Below are 22735 nucleotides of genomic sequence, written 5' to 3' on the forward strand. Positions count from 1 at the left end.
GATGAGGTGCTGGGGTGGGACTTTGCTGGCCTCCCCGTCTCTGCTCACTCTGGCTGCTCCCCAGAAAAGGAGATGCCCAGGGGACTTGGGTGCACAGTAGAGTTTGAGAAGCAAGATGCTCACACTGCAAGATGCTCAAAGCCACGGTATATATGACCACCAAGCATTCATGAGGACCCCTATCAGGCAGCCTGGCCACGCTGCATCTTTGGACAAGACGTGTGCCCATGTGTGTGCATGTGTGTGTGATGGGTGAGGTGGTCCGCCATGGGTTCTGAGCATCCCTTCTGAGTATGTCAAATTGTAGGGTCTCACCATCCTATGACTCAGAGCCATTTCGGTAGCTAGCTAGTCACATAGGCAATCAAGTAGGTCAAGGTGACCACAAGCGTGAATACCGTGAGATGGCTCACTCCCTGGAGAAGGGGAACTGACTTGTTTACAGCTTGCTACAAAAGGTGCCGAGGCCTTCGCCCTAAGTTCCGGTGCAGTGTCACCCACTGTCTGCACAGTCACGTCTGAGTCCATCATGTCACCCATGGTGAAGTAACTAGTGCTACTAGATCGATGACCCTGCTGTTTGCTGTGCTGGGATAAACTGACTTGCTGACCCATGCAGTCATGGCCTCTTTTAGCACCTACGACATGGGATTGGGGTTCTTTCCTGTGTGTGTGTGTGTCTGTGCAGCTGTGCGTGTGCCATTAGTGACCATTTATTAAGAATTACCTTCCCACATACTCATGGAAAGGCTCAGACTAAGACCTGATTGAAGGGAGTCAAAGGGAGCCTGGCCTTTCCTGAGCACCTACTTTGTGCCAGGCCGTGTGCCAGGCCTTCCACTTTTTTATTATCTTACTTAATCCTCTCCACAACTGTGCAGCGTGGATTATATCCTCTTTTTACATTTGATGGAATCGAAGCTCTGCCTGCAGCTGATCCCCATAAGAGTAATAAACATAAATTATCTGACACAGGCAATAAAGAAGTAAACAAAGAGTGAGATGATTTCTGAGAATGATACCTGTGAGTGCAAAGCGGTGCGATCACTAATTCTCATAATTACTGTCAGCCAAGCTCGCCCCAACAAACGGGAGTTCTGGGGCTTCTCGGGCCAAGCTGACAGCTCAACACTGAGGAGGCGCCATGGAACGAGACGCTCCATCGGGGAGGTGAACTGGGCAAGGACAGACCTTCATCTGGGTCCTCCAGGAAGGAGGCTGATGCTGGGCTCTGCGCAGGGCGTTCCACATACACTGTAGAGGACACCCATTCATTCACTCGTGATGCATTTGCATGCTATAGAGTGCCAGGCACTGTCCTAGGTGCTAGGAACCCCGAGTGAACTGGCTGCTCCTGCAGGTATCCACTCCCCCTTCTGGCACCCACCTCCCTGGTGTCCTTCTCCAAACGCTCCCCTCCAGGATAGGAACATGACCAAGGGCCAACCGATCAGCACTCCTATCTGCAGGTCATAGTGAGAGATGCAGGGAAGGGTAGAGGGCCAGCCAATCGTGAGCTGCAGCTGGGGGCTGGAGGACTCCACTGAAAGAGGGGCTGATGGAAGAGGAAGGTAAGTATGCATCGGCTGGCAGCCAGTCACTATGCCACCGTGTCGGACAGCCTGCCCAAGAGTGGAGCCAGTACAGAAGAATGCGGATTGAGATGGTCAGACCTTGTCCTGATGACGCTGTGTGAGCCCCTGGATCTGCCGGGGTCCAGCCCCAGCAGGTCCAGGGGTCCCCAAAGGCGTGGACGGAGTCGGCGAAGAAGGAATGACACGGAGACAGTGTTCAGTTGATCAGCAGCCTAGCCAGGATCTCTAGCCCGGATCTCCAGAGAGGTTCTGCTTCGGATCTCCAGCGAGGTTCTGTAGCCATGTTCCCTCGCTAGGTTCTCCAGCCAGGTTCTGTCCAGGCTCTCCAGTCAGGTTCAGTGTCCAGGTTCCAGTCAGGTTCTCCTGCCAATCTCTGTAGTCAGGTTCAGTCCAGGATCCCTTGCCATGTTCTCCCGCTAGGCTCTGTCTCTAGGCTCCGAGGCCAGTCCCTCTCCAGGATCCTCCGGCATGCTCTCTCCAGCGAAGTTCTTCTGTCTCTAGGCTCCGTGTAGGTTCTGTCTTCTTGATTCTGTTCTAAGTTCTGAGTGTTTCTGTCTTGTTACAACTGTATTTATACCAGTTGATTCAATCCTATCAATCTCTATTACAAAGGTTAGGGCGTTTCTTATCTCCATTCCAGGGAGAAAAGATTATGTAGTTTAAGCATGATTGTTCATAGTTAAAGGGATTAATTACCCGCCTGGCACTTAGTTGAGGGGTTTTATTCCCTCCCTAACTTCAGGGGAAAATCCCTACCTGGGGATTCAACCTTTCTCGGAGAGGTGACTTTGGTTAAAACACAGCGCCAAGAAGGTGAGCAAACATATTAAGAACCATATGCCATATATGCCAGGTCCCTTGAAACAGCAAGGATGGACCGGCTCCCGGCAAATTCCCCCTTTTTTATTTTTTAAAAGCAAGCATTAAAAAGAAAAACCTGAAACGCTCTCTTGTATCCATTTTAAGAGTAGGATTGGCGCTTTCTGCTATTACCTGAGTCCCGATCTATCACCCCAGGGAGAGCTTGCCAATCCTGCACTTTCCCGGGGTGGAAAGGCTGCAGTGGGGTTAAGGATAAGGCTCCTTGGGCCTACCTTCTCCCATGCCTCTACATTTACCTTTCCGGCACCTTTCCTTCCTCAGAAAAGCATGGACGTATTTCTTGTACAAAACGTTCTGTCTGACTGGGAGTAACCTTAATTCCTCTGCTAGCAAGCATATGTGTTAAAAGATCAATACAGAGTCTTATTTCTTTAGACTCAGTATGGCACATCTTCTTAATCTAAAGATCAATACAGAGTCTTCTTTCTTTGGACTCAGTATGGCACATCTTCTTAATCTAAGTTCTGTACTATCCACCTTCTTACCCTACTTATCCTCTATAGGGGGGTTTGCAGCACCCTGGTGGAGTCCTATCCGTCCCGAGTGTGGGGATTTTCAAGGGGGGGGGGGGCTTACCTAAGGGAATCCTGTTCCAGGGATTCCCAAAGGTGTGGACGGAGTCGGCGAAGACTATCCACCCTCTTCCTACGGTGGAGTCCTATCCGTCCCGAGTGTGGGGTTCTCAATGGGGGGGCTTACCTAAGGGAATCCTGTTCCAGGCATTCCCAAAGGTGTGGACGGAGTCGGCGAAGACTATCCACCCTCTTCCTATGGTGGAGTCCGATCCGTCCCAAGTGCAGGGCGCTTACCTAGGGGTCCCTGTTCGGGCGCCATATGCCGTGGTCCAGCCCCAGCAGGTCCAGGGGTCCCCAAAGGCGTGGACGGAGTCGGTGAAGAAGGAAGGACACGGAGACAGCGTTCAGTTGATCAGCAGCCTAGCCAGGATCTCTAGCCCGGATCTCCAGAGAGGTTCTGCTTCGGATCTCCAGCGAGGTTCTGTAGCCATGTTCCCTCGCTAGGTTCTCCAGCCAGGTTCTGTCCAGGCTCTCCAGTCAGGTTCAGTGTCCAGGTTCCAGTCAGGTTCTCCTGCCAATCTCTGTAGTCAGGTTCAGTCCAGGATCCCTTGCCATGTTCTCCCGCTAGGCTCTGTCTCTAGGCTCCGAGGCCAGTCCCTCTCCAGGATCCTCCGGCATGCTCTCTCCAGCGAAGTTCTTCTGTCTCTAGGCTCCGTGTAGGTTCTGTCTTCTTGATTCTGTTCTAAGTTCTGAGTGTTTCTGTCTTGTTACAACTGTATTTATACCAGTTGATTCAATCCTATCAATCTCTATTACAAAGGTTAGGGCGTTTCTTATCTCCATTCCAGGGAGAAAAGATTATGTAGTTTAAGCATGATTGTTCGTAGTTAAAGGGATTAATTACCCGCCTGGCACTTAGTTGAGGGGTTTTATTCCCTCCCTAACTTCAGGGGAAAATCCCTACCTGGGGATTCAACCTTTCTCGGAGAGGTGACTTTGGTTAAAACACAGCGCCAAGAAGGTGAGCAAACATATTAAGAACCATATGCCATATATGCCAGGTCCCTTGAAACAGCAAGGATGGACCGGCTCCCGGCACCTGGATCCAACTGTGCCTGAAGCTGTAGATGCTCCTGGACTTCTCACTTTGCTGAGCCCCTCAATTCCATTTTTGCCTAATCCTGCTTGACTTGAGTTTCTGTCTGATTGTATTTGGTTCTTTCGACAGCCTAGTGAGTACAGTTTGACTTTGTTTTTCAGATAGAAAATGGAGGCTCAGAGAGGTTACGTGGCTTGAACAAAGCTGCACAGCAGGTGTCTGTAGTCTAAGTTAAAGCCCATGCCCTTTCCACTACTTCGCAGTGGGTGGTGACAACTCCAGCTGGGGAGTGGGGTAGGGTCTTTCCAGGCAGGCAGTGAAAAGACTTCCTGGGAGAGGTGGCCACTGAGGGACAAGAGAACAAGAGCCTGCTCCAAACAGACACAGGGCTGACGAGGCGGCAGGAGAAAGGACCCCCAGGTTCCAAACTGGCAGCTGTTTCCCCCCAAGTTTTATTTTTGCTTCAGTTGCCAACTTTGAACAAACTGAAGATTGAGTTTAAACCCACGGAAGCTCAACTTTTCTGGAAAATCAGAAGCACTAGGAACACCAGGCAGACAGTCCAACTGTTTTCTGGAGCGGGGTGGGGTGGGGTGGCCCTGCCTGGATTTAATCTCCAGATCTCCGCCGGCCTGTGTCACTCATGTCCGTTCTCTGCCTGGGCTGGGCATCTGAGTTTGCAGCCTGCGTAGCAGAGACCACAATACTGTGTGGACACTGTCCCCTCTGAGAGCCCAGCTGCTGGTGAAATGGGGGTGCTGGGTTAGGGCCTCGCTGGCCTCCCAGCCTCTGCCCACTCTGGCTTCCAGTGCCCAGACGGTCCCTGGCACCTAGCAGGGGCTCGATAAGTGCATGCAGTTGTTCCTCAGTACTGTGGGGAATTAGTTCCAGGACCCCCAAGGGCACTAAGACCCTCAGACACTCAAGTCTCGAATACAAAATGGCATAGTATTTGCATCCCACATATGCACATCCTCCTTCTACTTTAAATCATCTCTAGATATATATAATACCTAATACAATGCTGATGCTATGTGAATAGTCATTAGACTGTATTGTTTAGGGCAGTGGTCGGCAAACTCATTAGTCAACAGAGCCAAATATCAACAGTACGACGACTGAAATTTCTTTTGAGAGCCAAACTTTTTAAACTTAAACTATATAGGTAGGCACATTGTTATTAACTTAATTAGGGTACTCCTAAGGCTTAGGAAGAGCCACACTCAAGGGGCCAAAGAGCCGCATGTGGCTCGCGAGCCGCAGTTTGCCGACCACGGGTTTAGGGCATAATGACAAGTACAAAGCCTAGACCTGCAACCCTAGAAGGCCCAGCTACATAGTACATGTCAGCAAATACAGCATCTTCTTTGAATATTTTCAATTCCCAGTGGGTTGAGTCTGCAGATGCAGAACCCGCAGAACCGGAGGGCTGACTGTACATGGCGAATGGACGAAAATGAGAGGGTGTGAGCTGGAAGCTTCCAGGACCACTTCACAGTGACCTGGAAACCCGTTCTGGGGGCATGGCAGGGCGAGGGGGCGGGGGACCAGCAGCGCTGCAGCCCACAGGCAAGAGCAGCTTCGTGCAGAAGTGGGACGGGGGCTCTGGAGCGAGAGTACTTGGGTGCGAATCGGGGCTCCACCACTTCCTACTGTGTCAACTGGGGAAGCGATTTCACCTTCTGTGCCGTCAGGGACCCCTCCATAAAACAGGGGTAATAGTCTATAGGGTTGTTGTGCGCAAAGTGGTAAACAGTCAGCCAAGAAGGATCAGCGCCACCTCTTCCGCTGACTCACCGACCTTCGGTAGTTTCCTTCTCGGAGCCTCAGTTTACCCACCTGAATGATGAGGCAGTTAGCTTTGATTTTTCTGTGAGGACCTGCCTGCTCTGGTGACCGTGCAGATTCAGCATTCGTACAAACTCCTGGAGCTGCGCCACAGAGAAGCACCCCGCAGGCCACAGGGGTCCCTCCGCTAAACCACTCCACCGCTCAGACCCAAACAGACCCTAAGGATCACCATGAAAGTCATTTGATCCCAAATTCCTTTAGATTTCGCCAAGTTCCAGCCCCTGGACCTGCTGTGGCTAATTTGCCCCAAAGCCTGGCAACCCAAAGGCACAGGGACCCAGCTGGAAGGAGCTGGCCCTCGGGGGCCCTTTCTGGGGCCCGGGGTGTCCTACCCTTGCTTCTCGGAGCACACAAGCAGGGCTCACCATGGGTGTTTCTCTGCGGCTGGCGCCTGGGCATCCAGCTGGCAGAGCTGTTTCCATTTCTCTCACATGCCCCCAGATGGGAAATGATTCATGAAAACCAAAAAGGTAAAATTAGCCCAAAGGCTGCCGAGTAATTTATGCAGCCAACAGCCCGGGAGGGAGGGGAGGCCCGCGCTGCCAGCTCAGTGTGGCCTCCCAGCCTGGCCATCAGGAGCCTCGGTCTCTGGGGTCTTCTATTTCTGGACTCAGCCTCCAGGGCTGCTGGCAAGGCTTCCGGAGCTTTCTCTGACCCCCGCCTCCACACTCAATAGGCCCATGCACGCCACTCAGGCCCTGCCGAGTGTCAGCAGGGTGCTAGCAGAAATACAGGCATTTCATCTGCACCTCAACCTCAGGCGAAGGTTTCACCTTCCCTGTTTGACAGGTGGGAAAAGTAGGTAACCAAAGGTAAGTGGCAGAGCCTGAATTCAAACCCAGATCTCGTGAACACCGAAAGCTGTGCTTCTCCCCCCACACACTGGGTGTTGTCTGCCAAGCCTCAAGGTCTCGGGGTGGGGCGAGGGGAGTGGATGTGTGGGGGATCCTTGGCAAGCCCCACCACACCCTGACATGTGTGCTTCACAGTTTCAAGACTGTTCAATGCCAGAACCTGGTCCTCAACTCCAAGCCCAGTTGTCTCAACTGGCAAGGCAGAGGGTCCCCAACATCCCAGTCTCTTTAAAAGGGGGATATTGGCCCTGAGGCCCAAATCGATGTCCCTTAAAGGAGCGTTAGAAAAGCAGGCACCCGTGAGGCCCGTGGTCTCATTTTACAGGGTCCAGAGAGGGCAAAGGACTTGCTCAAGGACACACAGCAAGCCTGTGGTGGAGTCTAAGGAGGGAACTGCATTTCCTGAGTCCCACTGCAGAGTCTGCTGTCAGAGCTTTTACAAAAAAAAAGAGCACATTTGAGTAGAGTCCCTATGCATCGGGGGCGTCACCAGAGAACTCAAAGCACCCCGCTCTGGTTCTGCCCCAGGCACCTGCTCCCACTTTTGGAACCTACAGGGGATACATAGCAACCGGGAGGGCTCCGCAGAAGGCAGTAGGTGAGGCTGACTGAAACCTGCCCCGCACCTGTGGGAACCTGGGCAAGTCAGCGCACCTCCCTGAGCCCGGGAGAGGCAGGCTCAGAAGCTGACAAGAAGCTGTGTGTGCGAACCACCCAACAGGCAGTGGGTGTTCCCCAGGAATGCAAGGGTCCCCCAAGAAGGTGGTCACGTGCTCACCCTCGGCCCCTCTGGCCCTTGGATTTGCCCAGGGGAAACCCAAGGCCAGCCACAGGTGGCATCCCACAACCAGCCATGCAGAGAGAACTTGCCTCCGTCCCCCGGGGCAGGCAGCTGAGTGCCAGTGTGACAGCTCAGAGCAGCACCACCCACTCCCAGGACACAGTTCAGAGCAGCTCAGTGACACCATCTCCCCAGAGTGACCACAGCTGCCAGGGCCAGAGCCCTGAGCTTAGCACTTTCAAACATTACTGCCCTGGACCCTTCCCATCGATGCCGGAGGTTCAGGGCTCACTGTGCAGTGAGGAAACGGACAGAGAGGCTGGGTCACTTGTCCAAAGCTGCACATTCATTCATGCAATCGTCCATGGGACAAGAGCATAGTGAGCGTCTGCCATTGTCAGGCACCACACCAGGAATGAGACAGGTGTGCCGTGGCCCTTGTGGCCCTCCCAGCCATAAGGGGCACTGTAGTGGCTCACGCACAACCCCTGGAGCCACAGGGCGAGGATTTAAATCCCAGTGTCACCCTCACATGATATGGCCTTGGGAACTCACTTTGCTTCTCTGTGCCTCACTTTCCTCAGCTGCAAATGGAAAATAATAATGGCTTCTACCCCCTAAAGTTTTTCTGAGGGTTAAGTGAAATATTACAGGTCAAGTCCTGCAATAGCACCTGGCGCATAGTATGTGCTCAATAAACAGAAATGGTTATTATTGAGCCAGGACCCAACCCACATTCCTCTGATACCAACAACCATGCTCTTAACGCAAACCTGGGCAAGATCAATGTCTTGGGTGTGAGCCAGCAGCATGATTGGTGAGGATCTGTGTCTAGGACAGTGATGGCGAACCTATGACATGCGTGTCAGAGGTGACACGCGAACTCATATTTTTGGTTGATTTTTCTTTGTTAAATGGCATTTAAATATATAAAATAAATATCAAAAATGTAAGTCTTTGTTTTACTATGGTTGCAAATATCAAAAATTTCTATATGTGATACGGCACCAGAGTTAAGTTAGGGTTTTTCAAAATGCTGACACGCCGAGCTCAAAAGGTTTTGGGGTTCCCTCTGCCAGCCCAGCCCGTGGGCCTTTCTGAGCCTTGCTTTCTCCAGTCTTAAAATGGGCGCACAGTGGCTGCTCTCCTGTATCTCTGGGAGAAGTGCTCGGATTCCCCCGGGTTGCTGCAGGCCCTGCCCACACCACAGGACAGGCTCAGAGGGCAAGTCCTCTCCCTCTGAAGGGCAATGACCTCAGCTGAAGCAGCCACACTCTGTCTCCTGCCACCTCTGGCTGTCGAGGAGGTTTGCGGCTGATGCTGGGGAAGGGCTGGGCCCCGGGCCAGCCATGCTGCTTCTCGCCTCTCAGGAAATAATCCCAGCTCTCTGCGCTCCCTGACCACACATGCTACTGCCCAGAGGGCAAGAGGGCAAGCAGGGCTGCCCAGCTGGGCACCTCCTGCCAAGACTATCACACCGGGTGGCCTTGCGAAAAAGAGCTGAACGAGGAGCCAGATGGCCTGGGTATGTTACTGAGTCCGTCAGTAGCTAACTATGTGGTTTGGGGAAAGTCACTTAACCTCTCTGAGCCTCAGTTTCCACATCCGTGCAATGGCCTTAGCCAGGCTGCCTGTTTCAGAGGTGGCTTTGAGAAACTGATTCAGTGGTTCTCGACCTTCCTGATGCCGCGACCCTTTAATACAGTTCCTCATGTTGTGGTGATCCCCAACCATAAAATTATTTTGGTTGCTACTTCATAACTGTAATTTTGCTACTGTTATGAATCGTAATGTAAATATCTGATATGCTATATGTGTTTTCTGATGGTCGCGACCCACAGGTTGAGAACCGCTGGATTAGATGGTGACATAAAGGTGGTTTAGAACCTGAAAAGACGGCGGGGGGCAAGGGGGGGAAGAGTCATGAGGAAAAAAGCAAAAAAGGCCATCCCTCCCAGCATTAAATATACAATCGCATGCAGTGATTTGTCCCAGGCAAACCCATGCCTGGGCCAGCCAGTGTGGCCCAGAGAGGCCCCAGGACTCCCAGGGGAGAGGCTGGCCCCAAGCTGCTTTCTTCTGCTGCCCACCGTGCAGGCCAAGGGAGATCAAATCCCCGGCCACACAGGCCCCATTGAGAGCCGGTGAATCTGCCCGAGGTGTGGGGTTACGTTACCAGGCTCCTGGCCACCACCGCCAAGCAGAGGGTCAGGCTGACCTCCTTCCCTCCCCGTAGGCCCCGGTCCAGCACCTGCAGGGCCAACCTGGGCAGAAACCCGATGCCCGCTGCATTCCCAGGCAGCAGCCTCCTCTGGGAAATCAGGGGGCAGTGGGATGAAGCCGCTGGCAAAGGCTGGAGCCATCCAGGCTGCGCACCAGGAACGCAGGCCCTCTGCCCGCAGCGCGGGGTCTGGAGCTGATACAGACGGGAGAGCCAGGACAATAACAGCACTGGGATGTTACTATTTGCCTGGCACGGTGTTTGCGCCGTACACGTGTTGGCTGACTTGATTGGTCTGCACAGCAGCTCAAGACAATAGCATTGATGACATAGATGCTATTGTCATCTCTAGTCGACAGAGGATGAAACTAAGGCACAGAGAGGCTAAGTAAGATCCCCAGAAAGACCAGGATTTCAACCAAGGAATTCCGACTCCAGAGACCACTCACCTCCACAGCCGCCCAGGAGCAGGGTTACTCAACGAGCCTTTTGAGTAAAGGCGGAAAAACCCGAGTGAGAGGGAGAACGGCTGCAGGGCCACGGCCTGTTCCCAGCTCTCTGGGGACTGGGGGGACAGGGAAGCAGACGTTCTCTCTAGCTCTAAAGAAGTGAGCCAGGAATAGTGGAGGACCCACAGGGAGACAACTGGTTCTATGCAAAGGCTCACTGGACAGACTTTAAATAGTGTTCAATAATTGTTTTAAAATGCAACAGGCTCCTAGAACCCAACAGTAGCTACTCTAGATACGCCCAGGAAGGCGCACAAGAATAAAATCAGATTTAATCTAAATGTCCAGCAGCAGGGGAATGGCTAAATAAGTAATGAGGATCCTCCCCAAAACCACTGTGTATCAGTAAAAAGGCGAGAGAGAGAGAGAAAGAAAGAGAGAGAGAGAGAGAGAGAGAGAGAGAGAGAATATTATGGCAGCTCACTGTGTGAAACCGTGACTAGATTTCCTAGCTCCAAAGGTAAGCGAGTAAAGCAATTTGCAGAATGACTACATGACACATACACACACTATAATGGGACATATTCCTGTAGTGTGGCAATGTACAGGGGAAGATCTAGAAGGATAGATAGCACAGTCATAACTGTGATGATTACCCGTGAGGAGGAAGCTAGAATGTTGTGTTATCAGGAAGATAATGTTTAGCTTTTTAAATAATATTTGATTTTTTTAATAGTAAAAATGTACTTGTATTCCTTACATAATTAAAACCCAGTAAAACAACATAGAAAAGACACAAGGAGTTGCCTTGGGAACAGTGAGCTACTAGTCCCTGGAGGTTTGTTGGGGTTGGGTGATTAGAGAGAATTTAAATAGCTCAAGGAGAGGTGGGTTAGCTGGCCCTCAGCGCTTCATCAGGAGCAAGGCCCTCGGTCTCCCCGCAGCAGGAACGGCTTTCAGGAAGCACAGAGCTCAGGCCCTGGAGAAGGGAGAGGTGGGAGCTGCGGGCCCTCACTGTGCTTCCGTCAGGTCAGCGGTGCACAGCCTAGCCGCTGAGAGTCGGTCTCCTGCTGCCCAGACTCTCCCTCTCCCCTTCCCCGTGACTCCTGCCCATCCCCTGTCCCAGCAGCCCCCAGCCTTGGCCTGCATGCCCTGTGTCAGCCTGACTCCCAGAGTAGACGCCGTATCCCTGGGAGGAACTCACATTGGGGGCGAGAGTTTAGGAAGTGAGGAGAACGTGGATGTGAAAAGCTCACAGGACTGATCACCTCTGACTGTGACACTGAGGCCAGGCAACCACTGAGCCCTAACCCCCAAGGGGCTGAGCCAGCCCCGGGCACAGCCCTGGCCCTAGTCAGGCACTGGCCCCTGAGAAGACAACAAGCAAAGGTCAATGAAGTTCTTACCTTCAACACAGCTATGGGGTGGAGAGAAGGGCCAAGAGATGTGAGTCTGAGTCCCAGCTGTGCCCCCGACTTCCTATAAGACCTTGACAAAATCTGAACCCCCTGAAGCCTCAACTCCCTCATCTGCATAATGGGCTCATAGTATCTACCTTCCAGCCTGCTGTGTAGGCAAAAGGAGATACATCCAGATAGCCTCCATGAGTGCCACTCAGACTCCCACACAGTGCGATGCCCCGTCTATGCCATGGGCACTGAGCACTGAGAGGAGGTGACAACACGGAGCTCCAAACGCAGAGGACCTTCTGCGAGTCTGGGAGCCCGGGGCTCAGCCAGAATGGAGCCCGTCGCTGGCCCCAGGGAAGAACCGGGAAGGAAGCTGGCAGAGGGATTCTCCAGGCAGAGAGAAGGGCGCAGGAGCCAGGAGAGAGTCCGAAAGGGCAGTGGAGCCTTTCTTGGCCACTGTCCTGGGCCGAGGGCCAGGGTGCTCGAGGAGGGCAGGGAGCCACTGGCAGGTGCCAGGAAGGAGTCTGGTTTCTACCTGAAACTGGGGGATTGGGCCCCTTGGAGCCAGGCCAGTGAGTCCTCACCTCACCGGTAGCCCAGGGAACTGGGGCAGGGACAGGCGACAGACCACAAGGGGAATCACAGAGAGGAAGAGCAAAGCTCAGTCACCGAGAAGCTGCCAGGCTGCCAGGAGCAAAGGGCGTGGCCTTGGAGGGTTTGATCTGGGAGGTAAAGGGGCCTGGGCCGTGCAGAACAGGCCAGGGGGTCTTTGGGAAGAGGGGTCACTGAGAAGCCAGGAGGGCTGCCCGGTACTCACAGTGGAAGCACCAGGTCTGGGACGCTGCAGCAGCAGGACAAGCCTATCCCACCTCAGGGAGACCCTGGGCCGATGGCGAATAGTGAGTCCAGCGTGGGAGCAGCCAAGGCAGAGAGCCCGGGAGGTCCAAGCAGTCAAGCCTCCAAGAACAATCAAGGCCACTATCAGAACCAAAGCACCTCCATGACACTTGGCCCTAAAGCCTGCCCAGCCCCATCCCACGGATCCCAGGCAGCTGGACTCCCCCTGAAAGGCAGCCAGCCAGCCTGGCCTGCTGTGTGGGGCCCAGCTGACAGGGAGCTGCAGGGAGGGAGCGAGCGGCTGAGCCACCCTGAACAGGGGCCCCAGGAGGAGGTTGTAGGTGGGGCTGGCGGGAGAGGCGCTTCCCACCGCTCCCTCCCAGGCAGGCTGGCACTCTCCAAGGACTTGCGGCCACATGCAGGCCCGGGCACAGCGTGGTCTGTTCCCAGCAGCCCCAGGACAGGGCAGGTCGGCTCCTCTCGGGACAGGCGGTTGCACCAGAGCCAAGGACCATGGCAGCAGCTCCCCAACAGTGACTGTCTGCTCCCTCGAGCTGGCCCAGGTTAGGTCGTAAGCCATTCCTCACGCCTTCTAACTAGTGTTCACTCCCCAGGCTACAAATGCAAGCCTCCGCCTTGGCCTGTCAGGGGGTTTGTACAGGAAGCAACTTTAGGCCATCGTCCACGCTCACCTCCTAAACGGACCCCACACAGTCACACACCAGGCTCCCAGTGTCTGGCCAACCCCCAACCCCAGCCTCAAACCTCAGCCCTCCCTCCTCCTGCTCATACTCCTGCGCAGACGCTGGACTCCTAGCGGGTGGCCGGCACACCCACTTTGACTGCGCACTGCACTGATTGCTTAGGGCAATGGGGACGAGAGGATTCTCCCATGGCCAGCCAACCACACCAGATGCCAACCCACTGACCAGGACAGCCTGGAAGGCCTGCCACTCACACCGAAATTGCCTGCCTATCCAGCCAGGACAGCCAGGCTGAACTACGGGGCTGCTGCCTCAGGAGGATGAGGGACACCTTCCTGAAGGCTGAGGACCGAAGGGAGACACCCTCACGGCCCCTGCAGTCCTGTGTAGCCCCTACTTAGCTGTGACCTTAGCTCACTTCCACTGCCTCCAGGATAGTCTGGAAGTCTCAAGTCCTTAGCCTGGCATTCAAGGCCTTCCCCATCTGGCCCAAATCTGCCTCTCCAGGGAGGTCTCCCCCACTTCTTCTCCAAACACCCCAGGTCACTTGCCATTCCCTGAACCACAGGGGCCCTGCGCTGCCTGCCATTGTACATACTGTTCCCAGTGCCGAAAATGCCCCTCCCTCTTCTTACACCTGGCAAACTTCGATTCCTCCTGCAAGGTCCAGTTCAGCCCAGCATCACTTCTGGGAAGCCAACCCTATGCTCTCCCTCCCCCACTGCCAGTGGCGGAATGACTAGCTCCCGCCCGCCCCCGCCCCCCGCCCCGCGCCCCCACCACATCCCTGAGCAAGTAGGGCACTTCCTACCTTCAATCACAATTAGGATCTGGGCCAGAGCTGCTCAAACTATTTGTGGTAAAGTGACTTTTTAAGTTTTCCAATCTGTTGCCAACGGATGCTTTTGTAAATTCCAATAAAACCTGACGAGGCAATGTCAAGTTGCAGTATGAGTATCTCAATGTGTACTCTCCATGTCTACACCTATCTTGCTGCAGGAACACAGAGCTCACACATGGGCCAGGGTCTGCAGACCACCTCCTCTGAGGCACTGGCAGGCCCTACACTTGGGGTTCCCAGAGGAACCTGTGTGCCCGGCCCATCAAGTCATGTGTTTATGTTTGGACCTCCAGAGCCCAAGGGGGCGCTCCATCTACTGACCCAAATATTGGATCGGAAGGTCCCAACAACCCTGTAATGTGGGCAGTGCCTGCGCTAGGCAGCTGCGTCTTTCAGGTGAGCACACAGAAGCACAGCTGGCCAATGTTGTATCTCCATACGACCCAGCTTCAGGAAGCCGCCATTAGGGGCTGCAAGTCCTCCAGTCCACCCTCCCTCCCAGCACAGGTTCCTAACACCATTTCCCACGGCAGTAGCAGACAGGCAGCCCCATGCAGCGATGAAAAGCTCAGACTCCAGAGTTAGACAGGCTGGGTTCAAATCCCGCCTCAGCCTTTCATAGCTGTGTGGCCTTGGGTAAGTCACTTCACTTCTCTGGGCCTCAATTTCTCCTCTGTAAACGGAGGCTAGTAACACCAGCATCACCGAGCAGCATGTGAGTGCTTCAGGCAGGGCCCAGACACCAAGAAGCCTCCTTCAGGCTTGGCTGTTATTGATGTTTATAAAAGGTTGGGGGTAGCCAAGCCAGAAACTCTGCCCTGGATTCGTCCTTTCCGCTCACCTCCCCCCAAAACCCAACCTCTTCTCTCTGGGGTAAATTCTTCCCTGGCTGCTAAACATGCTGATTCTCTTTGAAGATTTCACCAACCTGTCCTCCCCTTCCCCAGGCTAAGAGGCTTCTCCTTTCTCACCCCCACCCCTGGGGCACCTTGAACCTCTGATCCTCTTCACTTCCTCCCCTCCTCCCCCCGGCTTTTCCTCTGGAACATAGCTGGTCTGAGGAGGGATCTTGAACCGCCTTGGAAAATGCCACCCCGTTTGGGTCGGGGCATTTGAAGGGCTGGGCTGTGAGGTCAGGCACAGCCCCAGAATGCAACCTCCACCCTACCCACCCACCTACCCGCCCACCCAGGGCCCACCCTCTCTGTACCTTGGGCCATGGCAATGCTGGGTCCACCCCAGTTGGCTTTGCCTCAGAGGCTCACTCCCTTCTAGGGCTGTGGGTCCCTTGGGCTGGCTCCCCAGGCCCCTCTGCTGGCCGGAGACTCCCAGCCAGCCATGCCCTGGACACTGGGCAGCAGGATCCCTTCCTGGCCCTCGCCCCTGTCCCTCGGGGAGAGTGTGAGATAGGGGAAGAAGGCACTCTGGGAAAGCTGACATTGTGGGAGCGGTTCCACATTGACTTGCTTGGTGACGTCCATACCAGCCCAGCTCAGTTCCCAAGTCAAGTTGATCTTCTTGCCTGCTGGTCCCACTCTTGCCTGAACCTCACATGAGCCTGGGAGAAGGAGCCCACTGGTCACCACCCCTCCCCACCCTAAGTTCCCTCAAATACATTCCCCGGGGTGAACTCCTGCCCCTGCAGATATTCAAGCAGTGGCCAGCCGGCCTCTCCGTTTGGAGGGTGGGGCATGGGACTGAGCCAAGCGCTCTCAGAGGTCCCCTTTCTGTTGTGATTTTAGGAGGAGGACTGGGTGCAGAGGAAGGGGTGCTAGATTTGGGGGTAGAATTTTAGCTTGGTCACTCCCTAAGCTGTAGGACCTTAAGTAAGCCACTTCCCCTCTCTGAGCCTCAGTTTTCTTAACTGTGAAATGGGGGCCTTGAGAACTGACCTGCTCTTCTGGGGCTAACCATAGGGGATTTGGGAGGTGATGGTGGGAAGAGAGTCCTGGGTCCCCTTATATATCAGGTGGGGTGGGGAAGAGAGGGGGTGGAAGGGAAAGCCCTAGAAGGCACTGAAGGCCCCAGAGGCCCAGAGCCTCAGTTTGCAAACAGGGTCCCCAGCCCTCTGCACCCACCTAGATCCCAGGCTGATGCTGAGGAGTGGGATGGCCAGCAGCCTTCTGCCCTGTCCAGCTCCGCCCCCTCACCCAGTGTCACTGCATTGGAGGCTCTTGGTCTGTCCAGATGTGCCTGCCAGTTCTTAGGAAGGGGAGAGGGTCCTGGACCCAGCATGCAAAGCAATAGCTTATAAATCAAATCCTGTGTTTAAAGCACCCAGGGGACCTGCTAGGAGTTGTTATGTAACAAGCAGGCGACCCCTAAGCCTTCCTTTATAACTAGTAAATGTGGTTTTCTCGAGGTGATTGGAAAGATTAGATTATGGCTGTGTGACGTAGAGCTAGTCACTTAACCTTTCTGAACCTGAGTCTCTTTGTCCATAAATGGATATGGCAGCGAGCTCACGGGGCTGTTGTCAAGTGCCCTTGTGCTCAATACATGTTCCTCTTAAACTTGGGTCCTGAAAACACAGAAGAGAAATGTTCTCCCACAGAATGTAATGCAAAACTGACAGTACTCTCTCCATTTACAGAAATGGAAACTGAGGCACAGACGCGCTTGGCTTTAAACACAAGCCCATGGGTGGTGTGGAAGTGTCTGAAGGTGTGGTCTGTTCATCTTTGGGTAAAAAGATCTCTCTCCTCTCTCCTCTCTTCTTCTCTCTCTCTCTCTCTCTCTCTCTCTCTCTCTCTCTCTCAGATAATTTCCATGCCCTGGAACATTCACACCTGAGGAGGTAGCCCCAGAGCTGGCCCTATGCCACACATTGGTACTTCTGGGGTCTCCATGAAACCAGCACTATTATCACCCTGCTTTCCAGATGAGGAAACTGGCAACCACAAGAGGGACAGCCTCTTGCCCAGGTCTCCCAGCTGCCAAGTGACTGGACAGAGCTGAACCTGAGGCCCACACCCCTCTCCAGACCACAGCGCTGCCCCCACTCACCCCCCTGGTTCCCTCTCTCTTACCCACTCCCTGCCAAGAGGCCAGCCCAAGGCACTTTGCCAGGTCTTATCTGGGGGTGCGCTGGCTACTCAGAAACAGAAACCAGGCACACTAGGGAACCTGTGGCCCCAAGAAGTGTGCCCTGACCCACCCATCCTAAACCCCAGTGTGGAGGGCTCCCAACCTCCCCCTTTGGAATGGCCACCACCAAGCCCTCTTCCTCCTCCTCCTCCTCTCCTACCTTGATGACTGCAATAGCCTCCTAATCAGCCTCCCTGCCTCCAGCCTCACACCCAGCCGCTGCTGCTGCTGACCTCTGGGACTCGGATCTCATCTCCATGTGGGCTTTCTCATCATAAAACCCGCTGTGGTACCTGCAGCCTCACAGACAGAATGTGAACTCCTCGGCATAGTGGTCACGACATTTTACACCCTGGCTGGGGAAAAGCATCAGAGTTAGGCAGGAGGCTCAGGAGCCAGGCAGCTTGGGTTCGAATCCCAGCTCTGCCGCTTACCATCTGGGACACCTTGGGCAAGTTATTCCACCTCCCTGAGCCTCAATTTCCTATTTCCCCTAAAGAATGGGGAAATGACAGTACCAATATCAGGGCTCTGCTGAGAAGATTAAATGAGAAAATACATGAAAAGCACTTTGCATGTAATAAATTCTTAATGGACTCATTCCACACATATATGAGGTCCTACTATGTGCTATGCACTGCTTTATAGCAATGAATAAAACTGACAAAAATCCCAGCTCTCTAGGAACTTACATTATAATTAAGGGAGGGAGCCAAAGACAAAGTAAATAAGTAAAACATAGGGCTTGTTATATGAGCTACATACTAAGGAAGAAAAGCAGGGAAGTGGGTAAAGGGATATGGGTTGCAATTTTAAACACAAACGTGTCCATGAGAAGGTGATATGCAAATAAATCTGATGGAGGTGAGGGAGCCTGCCATGGAGATAACAGGTAAGACTGTTCTAGGGAGCGGAACAGCCAATGCAAAGGTCCTGAGGAACAGCCAGGACTCGTGTGTCAGTCACATCATCATCATCATCATCATCATTATTATTTTTATATATAAATATTTTATTGATTTTTTACAGAGAGGAAGGGAGAGAGATAGAAAGTTAGAAACATCGATGAGAGAGAAACATCGATCAGCTGCCTTCTGCACATCTCCCACCGGGGATGTGCCCGCAACCCAGGCACATGCCCCTGACCAGAATCGAACCCGGGACCCTTCAGTCCGTAGGCCGACGCTCTATCCACCGAGCCAAACCGGTTTCGGCCATCATCATCATTATTATTATTATTACTATTATTCTCTTCCAGGCTCATCTCTCTCCACTTCCTCCCTTATACACACTCTCCAGCCAAATGAATGATGAGAGCCTCTCCAAACCCTACTATGTGCCACGCCTTTGTACAAGCCATCCCCCATGTTGGAATCCTGTCCCATCTTTGCTTTCCAAATCCTACTCATCCTTCAGCAGAAAGGCCTCCTCTTCCGGGAAGCCTTCCTTGACTTAGAGTCCATGGCCCTAGCCCTGGCATCCTTCTGCTATAACCCGTAACTGCCTGGTTAACTGCCCACCTCCCATGCTGGTCTGAGTTCTGTGAGGAAGGTCTGGGTTCCGCACTGCTCCCCAAACCCAGCACAGTGCCTGGCACAGGTTAAGCACATGTGCACTGACCACCTGGTGAACGAATGAAAGACTGAAGGGCACCCTGGCCTCCCTCTTACAGAGCCTTAGCTAAGGGACGCCCCCACGAGTATGCTGCACTGGGGGAACACAGGCCTTTGCAACACAGATACAGATCTGCAATAGGAAACGGGCTTTTTAAAAATAACAGCACATTTTTCTTTCTTCTTCATTGTTTTTTTTTCTTTCTGCATGGCTTATTTTTCCGGTGCAGCCCCTGGGCCAGCTGCAGGAAAGCCCTTTCCAGGCCCCATTCTGAGAACATGGGCTCTGGGGCCTCCAAGAATGCCAGAACCCCAGCAGAAGTGGCGGTGCACCAGATGGTTCCAGACCACCCCTGGCACCAAGGCCACCAGGCACCTCTGAGCTAGAATTCCCCCTTGCTCAAACCCCACTGTTGGGGGTAGGTTTCCTCCTGGAAACTTGCTCTCCAGTGAGGGTTTTATAACCCAATGTGACATTTCCAAAGGGACTTCTTGGTGGGTCTGCAGTTCTCTGCCCTCACACTAAGAGGGCAATCTTAAGGAGATGACATCAGACTGCCGGGGTTCCAGTCCTGGCCATACGACTAATCCTGGCTCCCTTACTTCACCTCTTGGGCCTCCAGCTTCCCCATCTGTGAAACGGAAATTGGAATCCCTACCTTGTGCAGCTGTTCTCTGCACAGGGATGTGACATGCTTAGTACCATACCTGCACACAGGAAGTTTTCCATAAACAATAGCTGCCTTCATCACCATTATTCTCATCTTCGTCATCCCTGAATCTCCTACTGTGTGACCCTTCCCAGAATCATATTCTCTCCAGATCAGCAGAGGCCTCAAAATTCTGCAAAATCTCACACTCTTGCCCTTTTGGAAATCAATTCCTCCTGTATATCCCAGTACAATGGTCCTTCCAGCTAGACCCCCCTGCCCATGCCCCAGGGAAGCAGGGCCCATTAATCCTGTCCTTAGCCCCCAGCACAACGTGCGCCCACAGTCAATGCTCAAGGACTCGTCAGAAGGTATTTATCGAACAGCTCGTGTGCAGACACTGGAAATACAGGGGCATGCACAGGCCAACCCACACCCTGCACCGGCAGTTTATGGTCTGATGAAAGAGAGGCTGCCAATCAATAATACACTAATAAACGTAAAATGGCTACTAAGATGAGTGCTACAAAGGAGGGGGCCATGGGTCCATGAGAGCCTGTCATGCGGGGGTTGACCTCATCAGGGAGGGCTTCCCTGAAGAGGTGATGCTGAAGTTGAAAGATGAAGAATGAGGCCTAAGCAGCAGAGCGGAATGCGTGGTCAGAACGGAGGACAACATGAGAAAAGTACCAGGCAGAACATGACAAACACAGGGATGCAAGATGGTGTCCCCATTGGGTCTTGAGGCAGCTTAAGGATTTCTGTCTTTCTCCTAACAGCAGTGGGAGTCCCTGGAGGTGTTTCAGGCAGGGGCTGATAGACTCAGATTTGTCAAAAAGGTCACCCTGGCTGCGGAGGATGAGCCTCCCCAAGTCTGTGTGTACAGTTGATCTTTGAACAACATGGGTTTAAAAATCCGCACATAAGGAGACCCGTGCGGTTCAAACCCATGTTGTTCAAGGGTCAGGCGTACTTGCCTCTGCCTGGAATACTCCTCTAGTGGCTGTGTCAGTCAGGACAGGCAAGGTTAGGTTACGCTGCAGTAACAAACAGCCCCCAAGTCTCAGTAGTTTAAAACAACAAAGGTTTAGTTTTCACTCACGTTGCATGTCCACCGTAGGACATCATAGGGCTCCACTCATATGGTGATGCAGGGACCCAGGCTAGCAGAAGCAGCCACCATCCCACCTACTGCCAGGCGCCATGCCACAGGAAGAGAGCACTCTGGAGGGTCCATCCCAGAAAGTAAATGCTTTGGTCCAGAAATGACGTGTATCACTATAGTTCACAACTCACTGCTCAGTCACATGGCCCTACTCAAGCACAAGGGGACCTAGATTCAATCCTACCATGTGCCCGGATGAACTGGAAATATTTATGGGCGAGCATTAAGGACCAGACTCTCCCACCCCCTCTGGCTCTTTACCAACCTTACCTCATTCATTAGCTCACAACTGTGTCAATATTCCAGAAGGAGGGACCAGCAAGTGCAGGGGAGAACAAGGCTTGGTGTGCAGAGATCCAAGGGAGGATGGGAGATGAGGCCAAGGCAAGGGCAGGGGCCAGGTCACTCCGAGGCCTTTAGGTCATGCTAATAATTTGGTTCCTTATTCAAAAGCACTGGGCAGACTTGTTAGTGTCTTAAGCAGGACATGGAAAGCCTGATGTAATCGTTGGAACAGACACTCTGGCTGTGATAATGCTGCTGAGATTGGCATGGAGGAGAGGTTGCAGTTGGGCAGTGAGGAGGATCTTGCTATTGTCCTGGGGAGTGACAGCGGTGACTTCACTAAAAAGCTGGGAGGAGGAGATGGAGAGAAGTGGACGGGATCTAGGTGTAAAGTTCTCTAGATCTGGAGATGGAATGGATTGGGGTGGGGGAACAGAGGCATCCAGCTTTCTGCCTTGAGGACTAGTAGGATGGTGGTAGTCCTGGCCAAGATTAGAGCCCTGGAGGCAGTTTAGGGAGGAAGTTATGACAGCCTGAGACCCAATGTGTTAGTCATGACCATGAGATAGCCAGGAGGGCAGGCGAAGGAGGCAGCCGAATAAGCAGCTATGACTCCTAACTCAGTCCAGTGGTCTTTACTTCCTTCATCCTTGCCAATAACCTAGAACCAGGGAGGAAAGATACAGATGGTAGAAGCCTCCTTGGCATCGAGGAGAACAAATTTATGAAACACATCAACTCAAGGGGTCTAAAGGACAGAACTGTAACTCAGGTCAAAATAGTACATAAATGATGGTTGTGATGGCTGATCAAGGGCTCCTGGGACAAGTGAGGGGAGCCTTGCATCCTTGAGAATGTCACTGGGGAAGGGAGCTAGATCCGGCCCCAGCTGCTCCTTGGAGGCCCTGGGTGGGGCCTGCCGGGCAATTCTGATATTCGCAGGAGAGTATGTTCGGCACTAATTCCAGGGAGAGAGAACGCTTCTTAAATCATGTGTCAGTCATGAGCGAGGCATTTCATCTCTGCCACTGCATTTGATCTCACAACTGCCTTGCCAGACAAGCTTTGTTGGCCCCATTTTAGGGATGGAGAAGCAAGGCTCAGAGAGGTCAGGTAACAGTACCAAGTCCACAGCGGCACAGTTATTAGGGCGAGGAAGAATTCCAATGGACAAGCCTCTTTCCATTAAACTAATGCAACTTGCCAAGGCTGTATTCCCAGCAGAGGTTTTCAGACATGCGCCCACGGAGTACTCTGCTTGCTCACTTCTCAGAGCTGATGGGCCAAGACCATGCCCACTCCCCAGGGAAGGAGACCACAGCCTGTTCATTCTGGCCCAGGGACGCCACCCCCACCTCCCAAGGCCTTCCTTCTCCTCAAGGGGAACTGTGGGCAAAGGCAAGCTTGGGTGCCACAGGCAGGATGCTCCATGGGAAAATTATTTTTGCCCCAGCACAGACAAAAACCCCAAAGTTTATTGGGTTTCCAGGCATCAAGAACAATCTCTCATTATTGTCTCCTGTCACGGTGCACAAAGAACTGGGCGTGTTTCCTTTCAGCCACTCTAAATTATGTACCACAGCCTTTCTCCACGTGAAGCAAACGTGTAAGAAGGAAGAGAGGTTTAACATTTTTCTCCAAGTCCCAGCCCATCCTGGGGGGGAGGGGGGGTCTAATGCCATCACCCAACCCGTTTCAAGGTACAACTTTTCAGCCAGCTTCGTGCAGCGCCCAAGACATTAGTATTCTTATTGCAGCGACTAGCCTGGGGCGTGCTGGCCTTGACCGGAGAAAGGTCATTGGCCTCTAAGTCTCCGCAGTTTCTGCAGATGAGAGCACCTTGGGGATTGCGGGGATGGGGAGCGGGAGGAGGGAAAGGTGGGGAGTGAAGGCTAGA

The 22735-nt window shown here is 53.2% G+C and overlaps 1 protein-coding gene across 3 annotated transcripts in view; it reads right to left on the minus strand.

The window, feature by feature from the left end:
* Positions 1–22735, minus strand: part of PRDM11 (PR/SET domain 11) — an 88511-nt gene that overhangs the window by 64502 nt on the left and 1274 nt on the right. The window lies entirely within an intron of this gene.

This window comes from Myotis daubentonii, chromosome 9 (genome assembly GCF_963259705.1).
Source record: "Myotis daubentonii chromosome 9, mMyoDau2.1, whole genome shotgun sequence".
Taxonomy (NCBI): domain Eukaryota; kingdom Metazoa; phylum Chordata; class Mammalia; order Chiroptera; family Vespertilionidae; genus Myotis; species Myotis daubentonii.